The sequence below is a fragment of the Schistocerca gregaria genome, chromosome 3 (genome assembly GCF_023897955.1).
Source record: "Schistocerca gregaria isolate iqSchGreg1 chromosome 3, iqSchGreg1.2, whole genome shotgun sequence".
NCBI classification, from domain to species: Eukaryota; Metazoa; Arthropoda; class Insecta; order Orthoptera; family Acrididae; genus Schistocerca; species Schistocerca gregaria.
The window spans coordinates 87,045,296-87,059,883 of record NC_064922.1 but is presented as its reverse complement, the minus strand read 5'-3'; positions in this window follow the sequence as shown (position 1 = coordinate 87,059,883).

The window sequence follows — 14,588 nt, the reverse complement described above, 5'->3', positions numbered from 1 at the left end:
CAGTAATTGCTGGTAATTAGGTCAGAAGGTGAAGGACACATTAAGTCTTATGCTAGTCATCATAGAATTGCACTAATGTATCAACTGATATGAACAATTATTGGCACTCATTGGCTAGTTACTAAAGATGTAGTAAGTATTGAGTATTACAAAACACTATTCATAACTCATCTGATTGAATCAGTGGCATTCATTGGCCAGTTACAAAGTATTCATATAGTGTAACAAAACATTATTCAGTGTTATTCACAAGTCATCATTTAAAACAGGAGCTATTGAGTGTAGCATCAAGTTACTGGTGTCTATATACGATATCATGTAAGTGACATAAGACATATTTAAAATGTAAGACATTGGAACTATTACTCAAGGTCGGTATTCCAATAATACCGAGACATAATGGAATCAATACACAGAAAATTTGCATTATTTTTAGGACTAAAAATATATCTTAAACTGGTAGCATTATTTAGTTGTATACTGGTAATAGTTGGGACTCGTAATAATTCTGGGATCGATAATTAATTGTTGGGACATGAAAATATCTGCTTTTGACTTATTGCTGGAAATAAGTATTAATAACGTCATTTGTCATGATTCAGCTGTAGCAAGGTTATGAAACAAGTACAGTATATGTGATCACATTCATAAATGACAGACACAACTGGGTAAAAAAAAGCAAGTACTAGAACAGTTTTAATAACTAACTGCTTATAGTATGTTATGTCACGAAAAGCTTCTCCTGGAAAAAATACAAAATGGATTATTGAGCTGAAAGAAGAAATGCATATTATGCCGAAAAATAGTGAACTTCGAATTAAGAGGTAATGAAACGTGTACTTAATATGTATGTACTCCCCAACTGTCTTTTCCAAAACATTCAGTCATTATACTATGCGACATAAGACATACTGTCAAAAGGAACTGCAACAAATACTTAAATAACTACATAGCATTTCTTAACAAACAGTAAATATATTAACTTCATCATTATCATCATCTGCAAAGAAAAACTTCATTATTCATATTAGCATATTCTTCATATAACAATTCATCATCATTTATTATAATCTGCAAAAAATAGACACTTCATTATGCATATTCATATTACCATTTACTTCATACAACTATTCATTATCATTCATTACTTCATACAGTATAGAGTTTCTTACTTCAAGCATATTTCATCACTAAAATTAACATCTGTAGTTCTGTCTGACAGTTTGCATCAATCGTCTTGTATTCTGAAAGAAAAATAATTAGTGAAGAGTGCTATCATACGATGTGTACAGTATATTCTGGTTAATGCTTGTTAATTCTGATCCATTTACTCTTCATGACAAGATATTGCATTTTCTTTCCTTCATTCTGATGGTAAAATTTCCATTTCATAGTAAGCCACTGTGGTTGTTTAATTCATTTCTTTTACACGGTATTGCTTTCTGAAAAATGATGAATAAGGACTAATATCTTGCATTTAATCACATACTCATTAAATGAAAACTTGTTTCTAGTGATACAACTAAGCATACAGCATAGCATGACAGAAAACATATTAGGTCAAAAACATAGACAATTTTCAAGTGCAAAAAATGTATACACAGTATCATAATGTAGTCCCAAAAAAATCTAGAATAGTCAAAATATCATGACAGAAAACGTATTAGGTCAAAAACATAGACAGTTTTCAAGTGCACAAGTGTACACACAGTATCATAATGTAGTAGCAAAAAATGTAAAATAGTCAAGATCTTGAGATAACATAAGACAAAATGTCAATGTCAACTGGTGTTTGTTATATCTTAAACATTTCATAGTGCATACAGACAAAAATTCTATTTTCGATAGGAAAACAATCATAAATACACAAAAAATAAAAAATGTGCACGGTCTGATATATAACGACAAGAAAAGCGACCTGCTAACCTTACCTTGCCGGGCACTTGCCAAGAAAAATACGATCATTATCAGTAAGTAGTCACATGAATATAATTGCATAAGCTGTCATATAAATAACAGGAAATGACATTACAGTGTGATAAATCGTAAAGTATGTTCATTCAATAAAGGGTTTAATATTGGAGACATGGTGATTGCCTTTGCTTTTTCTGGTTCTCAAAGTTTCAACATGTACCACATCGGGATGAGAAATGCTGCGAATTCTGTATGGACCTGCGTATAGAAGTTCAAATTTACTGCATCTACTCTTTCCTCTGTTGGATAAATAGTGTGTGCGTACTAATATCTTCTGTGAAATGTGAAAGCCACGGCGTGTACAAACCTGTTTTTGCTGTCTTCTCCGGCGCTCTGCGGCACGTTTGATGTTGTTGAGCGCAATCTCAATTATTTCATGGTGGCGTAGTCGACGAGATATAGGAAAGGATACTAATTCTTTAATTTTGTTAGGTGGTTCAACATTTTTCAATATAACCGTCGGCGATAGCATAGTAGATTCATTTGATATGGAGTTAATTACATCCTGGAATGAGAGTATGTGTGTATCCCAATCAATATGTCTTTTATGGCAGTATATTCTACATAGTTTACCTATTTCTTTCATCAGCCGTTCACAAGGGTTCGAAGAAGCATGATACTTGGATATATAGATCGGAGAAATGTTTCTAGCTCGTAACATACGTGTCCATATAGCAGATCGAAATTGTGGTCCATTGTCGGAAATTACTTTCAATACATGCCCTACATGAAATAAAAAATGTTTTACAAATGCATTCGAAATATATTTAGCAGTAACTTTGCGCAACGGAGTGAAGGTAACAAATTTCGAAGTGAGTTCAACAGCGACAATGATGTAGCAAAAACCTCTATTAGTTCTGGGAATCGGACCAAAAATGTCTACAGCAGCCATGTGTCTCAATTTAACAGGTACAATGGGATGTAACGGAGGAATATGTGAAGTCGTGTCTGATTTAGCTTTCTGGCAGATTTTACATGACGCTAAAACTCGTCGAATACGTTTCTCCATGTTGACAAAATAACAGTTCTGTCTCAGTATAAGAAAACATTTTCTCGCTCCATAATGTGCATAACTTAAATGAGTATACCAAATTAATTTGTTAACAAGCTCGTCAGGAATACATAATAACCAGTTGTTGCTGTCAGGGTGAGAGCGGCGAAACAGAATGTTATTGCGTATCGTGTAATGGTTTCTAATGGTAACATTATTCTTATCTTGCCAAAGGTGTTTAATTTCTTTCCATACGTTGTCTTTACTCTGCTCTTGTGCTATGTCTCGTAATGACGATGAAATGAAATTTTCAAATGCGACATGTTGAATATACATGACGCTAGAATTTGCTTGGCAGAAGTTGGTTGCGATGTCTTGCTGATTGTTGCAGAGAGAACGGGATAGTGCGTCTGCTACAATATTTTGTCTACCTGGAATGTGAACAATTGTAAAATTAAATTCCTGTAAATAAAGTTTCCATCTGCTTAATCTGTCATGTGTAACTTTAGCGCAAAGTAAAAACTGAATAGCTCTATGATCTGTGTAAACGGTAGTATGTCTTCCATAAAGAAAATGCCTAAATCGGGTAAATGCCCATACAACACATAATGTTTCAAGTTCTCTAACAGAATAATTGCGTTCAGCAAGTGACAGAATGCGACTTGCAATGGCGATGTTTTTAATTACTGGATTACCGTCTTCTTCAGTTCCCTGAAAAATGTGTACGCCTAAAGCTGTGTTAGAACTGTCGGTGGCAATGGAAAAATCTCTAGTGAGATCTGGGTGTGATAAAAGTGGTGCGTTCAACAAAGCTTGTTTCAGATTGACAAATTCAGACTGCGCTTCGCTATCCCAGGACCAAATAGTGTTTTTACCCGTCGGTTGGCATAATCTAGGGGTGTCTAAAGCAAAGTAATGAATAAATTTACGGGAAAAGTTAATTAATCCCAGAAAACTGCGTAATTGTTTCTTTGTCGTTGGAACAGTAATGTCACGTAAAGCTTGAAGTTTTTCCGGGTCAGGCGCAATGCCTTCTGCTGAAATTATATATCCAAGAAATTTGATGGAAGTTCTGCTAAAGTGTGATTTGTTAAGATTAACTGTGAGTCCTTGTGCACGAAAAGTTTGCAACAGTTGTTCCAGAATCAGATTATGTTCAGACCAGTTAGCTTCTGCAATAAGAATGTCATCTACATACGTTGTGACTCGGTCTTTAAGTTCTGTCGGAAGTATAGTATTCAAACCGCGAATAAATGCTGCTGAAGAAATTGTTAAACCGGACGGTAATTTGCAAAATTGATAACAGTCACCAAAACAGAGAAATGCTGTGTACTTTCTGCAGTTGGTATGGAGCTGAATTTGCCAAAATCCCGATTTCAAATCTAATGTGGAATAAACAGTAGTACCATGAAATTTCTGTAGAAGTTCTTCTAGTGTTTGTGGGCGATCTGTTTCATTAATAATAATGTCATTGATGTGACGCGAATCAAGTACGAGGCGAAGTGATCCATCCTTTTTCTTATGGAGCGGGTTTATGTACGGACTAACTGCCGGTTCAATAACACCTTGGTCAAGCATAGTTTGCAATTCTTTCTTAACTTGTTCTCTGTGAATATACGGAATGGGATAATGTTTAACTTTAAATGTGTCGTGATGTTTAACTTGAAATTCTTACATGAACCCATACATAGTACCAGGGATGTTGTCAGAAACTGGAGCTTGCTGTAAAAGAATTTTGCGTAGTTGCGTACGTTCGTCGTCTGTATTTGCAGTGCTTTGTCTGCATAACGTCATAGTCAGCTTCGTCTGGTGTATTATAGTTGTGTACGAACGTATCTGTGAACAACGTGGAAAGACAGTCTATGTTACGTGATGCAGAAATGACCTCTGTCCGATTAATTGTTTGTTCTTCTGCAGATAAAGAGTGCTGAAATTCTAATGCCAGTTGTACATTTTCATCCTTTAACATTAAATAGGAATTTTGAAAGTCAATAACTGCGTCGTGTTGTACCAAAAAATTCGTACCTAAAATAACGTCTGTTGTCAGTAAGGGAACAATCCAAAAATTTGAGTGGAACGTATGACCTGCCATACAAAATGATAAGTGTGTCTGTAATTTTACATCTACTCCTTTACCAGATATTGCTCCTTTTACTTTAGTTTTACCTAATGGTAACGTAGGATAAATATTTTCTTTCTTACATTCGTTGAAAGGTTCCTCATTTATAACTGACATAGGTGATCCAGAGTCGATTACTGCTGAAAATGTGAATGATCCGATCTTTACTTCAATGGCAGGATGGGAAATGTTTTTTTGAATAACTGGTTTTTCATGCAAACGAGTGTCTCGGATGTCGTCAAAAGTAATAACATTCTCGTGAATAACATTCTGCGTGACAAAAGTAATGCTTACGTTGTTGGAAGATGCAACCTGTACTGTATCTAGTCAAATTCTTTCTGACGTGCTGTTATTTGCGGGAGAATGCTGTGGCATTTCCACTATTTGTATTGTTCTGTTATTTCTCCCTGACGTATTACGTTCGGGATGATATCTACTGTCTGGTTCATTAATGGTAATCTGTTGTTGCCGATGATTCTGCTGCTGGTAAGACCGACTGTTACGCTGAAAACTGTGCTCATTACTTTTACGTCTGTCATAATAATCGTTGCTATACGGCGCATTGCGATATGAGTTGAAATGGTGTGTTTTCTGTACGTAGTGATTTCCTTGTTGCTGTGCGTTACTATTTGGTGGAGCTGCCGCTATACGTGTAGGCGGCGAAACATTAAAGCTTGGTTGACCTTGCAGACTACATTGTTGGTTTGGTATGCTAACCAGCTGCTTTGATGCTGTTGCGGTGAAAACCCTCTATTGTTCCCAAAATGTGTTTGCGATTGCTGATAATTTTGCATATACTGATGATAAAAATTGAAATTAAGCTGGTAGTTCTTGTCATTTCGGGAGTGTCTAATGAAAACTGTCACTTTCGGTAAAATTTGTCATATCAGGTTTTCTTTACACATTCGTAATCCTAGTTAGAGCGATAGTTGAAGAACTGTTTTGATAGATATAAAGGATAGTAAAAGAGAAGGCAGCAGTGCAGAAAACTAAAGATGAAATAGCACTACTACGGCTCGGGGCCCTGTGCACGCTACGCCACATATTCATCGAAGTGTAATGAATCCCCTGAGGTCACTTACGCGCTGCAAATAATTTTTAGTTTCTGCATTACAGGCAATGTCGGTGAGAATTCAAATGAAAATTGTTGTATTCAGTCCAAAGGATGTATTTGTGTTCTGTCATTTTTAAATACCTTAAATTTCCTAACGGATAGAAAGTGCTTGTAACCAAAATTTTCGTCTCTGAATGTCTGAACAGGTTCAGGATTGTATGATAATCTGTTTGTCTGTGACTGTTCGGAATATAAGTCACGTACTCTCTGTAAACTACCTAAATTATACTGGCTGTGTGAGAAATGTTCGGAGAGTGGCGTATGCTGTGTCGTATTACAGGCTGATACATTTTTCATCTCCGTCACTTCTTGCTGTAAAGACGTCACTTTTCTACGGAATGTATTATTGGACGAACCTATCCCACTGATTGTCTGCTGTAAATTTTGGAATTCGGGTGTTTGATTGAAAGAAATTGGTGACGTATCGTCTGATTTGGTGTCATTGTTATTTTCGATAACGTCAATACGACTGGCCAATTCATCAAATTTTTCAGTCAATGCTTTAACCTGATCATCGTTTTTAGTGTCACAAACATTAATTTGTTTTTGGATTTTACGGGTAGTTTTGTTCAATTTCTTAACGTCTGCTTTAATGGCATCGGGATCCTGTATTAATTCTAATTGTTCAAGTCTGTTGGTCACTGTCTGAAAGTCTACCGTGTGTGTGTCTGTTTTTGTTTTTAAGATCGGAGATATCATCATTCAATTCGGTGTTCAACTGTTTGATTTCGTCTGATAATGTAGCAATGTTGTTGTCTACGTATGTTTTTGCTTTCGTAAATAATTTACGCTTATCTTCCTGTCTCTGTGCAGCAATTGTTTCCATGACTTGTTTCTTTACTTTGTTCTGCTCCTGTATGAATTTACGGTAACGCGTTTCACTGTTTTGTAGGTTGTGATTAAAACGTTCGTCAATTAGGCTGTTCTGTTGTTCGAATTTCTTGTCTACTTTCGCATCCAGTGTGCGTGAAAGTTCTGCTGACATTAATTTAAACTCGTCGCGTAACTGCGTTGCGTTTTCAGAACATTGTTTAGCGACTGCACTAATTTCATCTCTAAGTAATTTCGTTGTGGCTGCATGTGTATTGCGTATCTCTTCACTATTATTCCTGGCACAGGCCTTAATTTCTTCACGTAATTGTTTTTAGTTTCACGACATTGCTCCGCAACGGCTGTTATCTGTTCAGTAAGTTGTTCAATAGAGGTGTCAAGTTTTTCATTAATTTGTTTGAACGACCTGTTGTGTTTCTCATTCGACTGTTTGAAACTTTTATTAAGTTGCTTGTTCCTTTCATTAATTTGTAGCAATAATGACATAACTTGATCCATGCCGAAATTAGCTACTCTATTCTCTGTGCTGTGTGATGGTGTATCTGCTTGTGTCACGTTTTGTGTAACCATTTGGTCATTGTCTGATTCTAGAAAAGGTTTGCTAATTGGATGTGCACTGTTGGTCACTACACCGGAATCAAATAAATCTGACATATTTTGATTACATTGTTCATTTTCGTTAGAAACATTTGTCTGTTCACTGTGTAAATTTTGCAAATCAGCCGTGTCAAACTGGACAGCGTTCATTGTAACGGAAAGTGCCGCGTCATCAATTGTCGTTAAATTTACAGTGGACACAATTGAATTTGTTTGCTCATCATTAGGATCAATATCATTACTAGTGATCGGCATGCACTGATTATCTGTAATTAGAGGATTGTCACTATTACACTGACTGTCGCTAGTATTATCGGTCAAATTATTTGGGTCGGCTTTTTCACTCTTTGCACATCCCGATGTACTGTTAGCAGTTTTTCGCGGCATTTTTCACAAATCAAAGTTAAGCACGAAATCAAACACAGACAAAGCAAAATGGAACAAATACAATTACAACAAAGAGCAATAAATTGCCGATGATCTGTGAAAGAAAAAGTGACAAATTAGTAAATGCGTTGCGCCAGATGCAAACTACTTTTAATATTAGGTAAATAAGAGCAGATATATAGCTGACTACTTCTCAGAAATTCACAAAAATACGATCCTGGCCGGTTGTCGCCAAGGGTAACCTCCCCACAAAATACCAAGTGTAACTTACCGACAAAATAAAATAATATGAATAATATTCTCATTTAGTGTAACCTACCAAAAAATAAATTGCGTAACCTATCAATAATAAAATGTGACTAATCTCTTAATAAAAAAATATGGGTCACCTATAACCTTTCAATAATTGACAGTCAATTTAACCTGGTAAATTTTGGACGTCAGCAATACTGCGTCATGGCCCTGATACATCATTCTGAATAAACTAAAAAATTTTACCTTAATTAGATCGCCGGATAACGCGTATATGTCTGCTCCTATAAGAAATTTTCCTGGCGCAGCTAAGTGCAATGCTGGCCGACAGATTTGTCTTATATAAAAGGATAGAACTGATTTTTCTTTTCAATAATCGGGATGGCTAAGGATTAGAGAAATTAGTGAATTCTTTAAATTGAGATGAATGTCAAAAGTTACTTTTTATGAGAAAGATTATTATTAACAGATTTTTTTTAAAACATTTACATGGGACTTGATGTAACAATACTACATATGCGCGAGGCTGCTTTTACCTTATCCTACAACGCTCAGGCTCCGCCATCGCTGCACACGACCGCCCCAGCCAACACGATACACCAGACCAGACTGATCGCTAGTAACAACTTACTCCTACTGCTACACAAGGTCCTACTGCAATCAATACTGCTCTTTGGTCTCAGATTCTCTTCTAGCTTACATATCGCAGGCAGCGCGTGAGCAGTCCATCGAAATTACATCAGCTCGAGTGCGCTAGCAACAAATTCTTTAATTATGGATCCCTTACACGGTTCACGCTACATTCTGTTGGTGACCGGTCTCGGAGCGCAGAGCCTCTGCCTCTCAAGGAAGACGTCCGCTCCACTCGAGTTGTGGATCAAAAGGCAGAGAAACGACTGAGTCCTCGAGAGCGCTCCAGCGACCACAAGCGTGGTTCGCATCCCAAGAGCGCTACTGGCTGTACCGATAGTGTAAATCTACCAGTAAACTTCAGCAGAGGGCTGAAGGCGTCTCTTGTCAGCAGCTTCAACTGGACAGAACTGCCTCGGTTCTGAAAGGTAGACGTGGTCACGGCCGGAGTTACCCAGGGAGAAAATTTTTAAAGATGTAACTGGGGCCTTAAATGTTCATTGACTGGCCGCCGCCCTGAACACCAGATACAAAGTGTGGTTCTCTAGTATTAGTCATTTCGATATGCCCACCTAGCGAAAGAACTTTGCGTTGGAATTTATAGTTATTATAAGACCACAAACCTCTTCGAAAAGCAAAATTGAATTCTCAGAAGGAATAAAAGAATAAAATCACTGAATAGCTCCTATCCTGATTAGCGTTTTGAGACTTATTCCTTATGGGTGGAAGCTCATGCGAAGTTCATCGCAGTAACCTCGATATACAGGGCGAATCTGCAAAATGGGCACAAACTGCGACCAACGATCACTCAGAGGATAATGAGCAAAAAATAGCGTACGGACATATGGCGGGAAATGCGTTCCAAGGCAGAAGCACCCACTTAAAGACGTGTAAGTAACCTGTTTGTATGTCTATAGGGCTGTGATAATAACGCTAACAGCGCTCTGCGCCCTCACCAAGAGATTCTGTGGTTGGACGGACTAGCAGTTAGCGAGTGGAGAGGCAAGTATATGGACATGATATTCTTAGTGGAGACTCTGTGTTGGAAGGACATGCAATGTAAAGTGAGATGAAATGATGTGTTTATAAGTAAATATGGAAGCAAATGTATGATGATTAATGTTGCTGACAATATTTAGATAGAGGAACTGCTGATAACTGTATAATTATTGGAACTGGATGTCTCTGAATAACGTAAAATTTTCTGAGTACAGTTTTTGCTCCTCAACAAAATCTTTCTTTTGCTAACCATATCCCTCCTAGTATTTAGGCTCTATAATATAAGCTTTTTATTTAGCTGGCTGTTGTTACTACTTGCTGTAGTTCGTGTTACTAATATTTTCTGTGAGATAAGTGACTTATGAAAAGAATGGGGTTTCCACCATCGGGATTCGTGATTGAAACGAGTTTAGGCAATTAAAAGAAATGGCGGTAGTTTCATATTTCTGTAATTTCTCATTTTTTGGATTGGAATTAATGTTAGAATTTCTAGAAATTCAGGGCCATTCTTTTGTGTTAATTATTGTAAGTCATGTTGTCAATGCGTAGCAGTGAGATTGCGTTGGGCTTGTATATTGTGGGTAATAAAAGAATAGGTTAAGTTTCTTGTATTTGTCAGGGAAAATTCTGTGGGGCAATGTTTAGTAAAAATATTATTAAAGAGGTAATTTCAGACGGAGGTAACAGATGTTTGACAGCTTAGGTTTCAGTGTTCCAGAGCACGCATGACAACACAGCTCGTGCGGCTCTCTGGACTGGTGTAAGTCTTCGCCACTTGGGCGGATTGGGCCTAGCCGCGAAACGAGACCCACAGTTTAACGTGGAATACGAAACACATGTTGTCTGTTGAGAAGTGAAGGCTAGATTGAAAAGGGGACTAATAAAGCGGTGTTTCGAACGATATTAGATCCAAAGCTCTCTCGTTTTTCAACACGACCGGTTTTTTAGTTCATGTCTAGGTTTTGGTGGTGAATTTGTGAGTATTAATATATGTGACATAAGCGACCGTATGTTTTCATAGCATTGATTAAAATTTTTTACGCAGACAAAGAACCGTAGATCTTAGTGTTTGACATTAAGTTCAATTTTTAACCTCAACCCACTCCTGGCAAAAAGGGCCTTTAATAGATGTACAAAGAGAAGGACGGGCAACAAATGAAAAAAAAGAATGTTTTATGTGTAGTAAACAAGAGATGAATACATTAAACAGATTCAGAAGGATGTAGGTTGCAGTAGTTACTTGGAGATGAAGAAGAAAAGGAAACTCAAGAAAAATTACGAGTAGGAATTAAAATCCATGGAGAAGAAATAAAAACTCTGAGGTTTGCCGATGACATTGTAGTTCTGTCGGAGATGGCAACGGACCTGAAAGAGCAGCTGAAGTCAATGACCAGTGTCTTGAAAGGAGCATATAAGATGAACATCAACAAATGCAAATCTCGGATGGTGGAATGTAGTCGAATTGAATCAGGTGATGCTGAGGGAATTAGATTAGGAAATGAGACTCTTAAAGTAGTAGATGAGTTTTGCTATTTGAGAAGCAAAATAACTGATGATGGTCGAAGTAGAGAGGATATAAAACATAGACTGGCAATGGCAAGGAAAGCGTTTCTGAAGAAGAGAAATTTGTTAACATCAATAATAGATTTAAGTCTCAGGAAGTATTTGTATGCTGCGTAGCCATTTATGGAAGTGAAACGTGGATGATAAATAGTTTATTCAAGAAGAGAAATGTGGTGCTATAGAAGAATGTTGAAGATTGGATGGGTAGATCACATACCTAATGAGAGGGGGTACTGAATAAAATTGGGGAAAGAGGAATTTGTGGCACAACTTGAGCAGAATAAGGGATCGGTTGGTGGGGCATGTTCTGAGGCAACAAGGGATCACCAATTTAGTACTGGAGAGCAGCGTGGAGGCAAAAAATCGTAGAGGGAGACAAAGAAATGCATACACTAAGCAGATTCATATGGATGTAGGGTGCAGTTGTCACGCGGAGATGAAGAAGCGTGCACAGGATAGAGTAGCATGGAGAGCTGCATGTAACCGGCCTCTGGACTGAAGACCAGAACAACAGCAACAACAACAACAACAACAACAACGTGTGTAGTAAATACTAGTTAACAATTTTCGGATTTTTACTTCTGCTTACCAAATTTTATGATTCTAAGTCAAGTGAAAGTACCGTATAGACACCGATGAGTGAGTCTGCGAGTACCAAAATATGCAACAAAAAAGGCCGTTCTTTTGATTGCATTGAATAAAAAGTCTATATCTTTCACACAACCAAGGGCACGTAGACCTTAGCACTTGCCATAAATTACAACTTGATGACTACACCTGTTGCTGAGGGAAAAGGGTTTTAACAATGGCTCAAATGGCTCTGAGCACTATGGGACTTAACATCCGAGGTTATCAGTCTGGTTTTAACAAATAGACATCAGACAGACGGGTAACAAATTCCAAAAAAATATCCTTTTATGTGATAGTAAGGTTTCTTAATAGTCGGACAGACAGATGGACAACAAAGTGATGCTATGAACGTTCCATTTGCAGCAGCTCAGGTCCGGAACCCTTAATATGTAGAATGGTAGGAAGATTGGTGTTTAATACAGCTTCGGAAAAGATTATCAGAGATGATGATGCGAAATGTCTATTACAAACCAGTTCAGGTGGTGGCATATGCATATGATACAGATCCAATTGCGAGAAATCCAAGAGCAATGAAAAAAGCCTTTAAAAGTGGTGAAAGAGATGCCAGGAAGATGAACCTACGGATAAACGAAGGAAAACTATGTGCATCGCGGGCCCTAAGAAATATTACCGTAATGAATATCCATTCAGAGAAACCAGTTAACAGAATTTCGATGTAGTGCGCAGATTCACTTATCTTGAATCCCAAAACGAACATTGTCTGTCATCAGAAAAAGTCTTAAATCTAAGCTGCTTTTCAAGAAAAATTAAATTACGGTGTACAAGATTCTAATGAGCCCACTTCTAACATACGGTGCTGAGACACGAACAATAAGGAAATTGGATGAAAAGCAGCCTGGCATATTTGAAGGAACGATCTTGAGCCAAAATCTAGGACCAGCATTAGAATAAGGTGTGTGGAGGAGGAGATTCGAATATGAATAATACACTTCTTACTATGAACCACCCGTTGTCATCCTGGAATGGACAGAACACACAGTGCAAACTGATGACAGAATGATTTAAGACCATATTCAAAGTAGTGCGTGAAGAAGCTAGGACAGTTGCAAGAGCAAAGCAAAGGTGGGAGGAAGATGTCAAAGATATCATAAACAATACTGGAATTCAGAATTGCAGGAATTCTGCACTTAACAGGAAAGAATACAATAATTTTCTACAGACCGTCGAGGCTTTCAAAGGCCTGTCGTGACAGTGATGATGAAGACGTTCTTGTGTCATTCTTTTTACATAGAACAGTAATAAACAACCTTTATCGTTACTTAGAGCTTTTGTCTGTTGCTTATAAAGCCAATATCACGTTGGAGGTGAAATGGACCTGTGGCGTAGCAACACTTGACAGCCAACGGCCACAATACAAGTACGTGCGCGGTGGTTGTGGATTTGGGCGTCTACATTATTAGAAAGGGGTCGAAGTAATGTCATTTCTAATAATTCCGCACTGTGTTTGGATTCCACTGGTTGTAGGAAGTGAGGGTCAGGCGGTGGAGGGGGAGGGGGGTGACAAGAGTCGTGTACCACCGCAGGAGGTGAATGGACTGCGTACTGTCATTCCAGAGGGCGGCCGTTCCGGGTCTCACCGGGCCCCTCCTCACACCGCCCGCCCCCCCCCCCCCTTCGGCTCAGTCACCCTCTCTCACTGTTCTCTCTCTCTCTCTCTCTCTCTCTCTCTCTCTCTCTCTCTTTCTCCCGCCACTTGCTTTACGGCCCGTGTCCGGCGCTGGCCGTGCTCTTTGGGGGGCCACCTCCACTATACCTAAGCGCCGACGCGGCCCGGCTGGTGATTTACTACCGAATTAAAGCTGAATTTATGATTATTGGTAAATAACGAATTCCTTTATGGCGCGGGCAGTGAAGTGGATAATTTCGGAAAGTTTAATTTTACAGTTCGTGAGCGTGACAGACGCCGAAACGAATTGGTTTCCGAATGCTTAGCGGGATTAAAAGCTAATACCCGCAGGATGGCGATGTGGACTATCGTTTCAGCGTCTCCAGTCCTCCGGCGCAGCGTTCCCTCAGTCCAGAAACGGTACTCGGCGTATGTTGCATCACCGGGGTTTTTTTTTTATCTTTCAAGAAAATGATTTAAAAGTCGGTATTATGTAGCTTTTTAAACTAGTCGTAACTGGAACATACTTATGGTTATACAATGAAGGCTTTCACGACCGGATGGTACTGTTTTTGATAATTCTTCAGGGTTATTGGGCGTGGTCCATGGAATACCTCTATTCCTTACGTGAAACTTCCAGAAGTCTAATTGATTTCGAGATATTCTTCCCATAGAGTCTTCTAATCACACAATGAAGGCTTTCACGTAAGTAATAGAAGTATTCCATGGACCACGGCAACATAACGCGGAAGAATTATCAACAACAGTACCATCCGATCGTGACAGCCTTCATTGTATGATTAGAAGAGTACGGGGAGAATGTCTCGAAATCAGACTTCTGGAAGTTTCACGTAAGGAATAGAAGTATTCCATG